This window comes from Wasmannia auropunctata, unplaced genomic scaffold (genome assembly GCF_000956235.1).
Source record: "Wasmannia auropunctata unplaced genomic scaffold, wasmannia.A_1.0 LD336116.1, whole genome shotgun sequence".
NCBI lineage: Eukaryota > Metazoa > Arthropoda > Insecta > Hymenoptera > Formicidae > Wasmannia > Wasmannia auropunctata.
The window spans coordinates 284,997-285,554 of NW_012026774.1; positions in this window are offsets into that span (position 1 = coordinate 284,997).

Genomic DNA, 558 nt, shown 5'->3' on the forward strand with positions numbered 1-558 from the left:
AATTATTTGACAAAATATAAAATTATTTTTAATTCTAAGAAACAATTACGCATATAAACTCAATTTTAGTTATAGCAAAAATATATTTGATTCGTGGGTGAGAAGGACAAATATAATGTACGGAGGGCAACTGCCGGACTTACGAAACGTCATTTTCACGAACAGCGATATCGATCCATGGCATCCGTTATCGGTGCTCCAGGATTTAAACGCTTTCTCACACGCTATATTCATAAATTATGCAATGTATTGAGAGAGAGAAATATATCGGAACTCTACGTTCTTTTCTATGTACAATAAAAAGGTAATGTAATAGGTGTGTATTATTTTAAAGGATCTTCGCACTGTCGCGATATGTATAGCAATGCACCCACGGACACGGACGACTTGATAAAAGCCAGAGCGAAGGTTTGCGACATAATTGGTAAATGGATTTCCTCATAAAAATCCTTGTCAAATTTCCTACATATACGCGCTTTGTTTTTCAAAAGGAGGATGAGTAAACAAAATTTTATTTTTATTTTGTTGTATTAATTGTAAAGCATTAACACTGTCTCT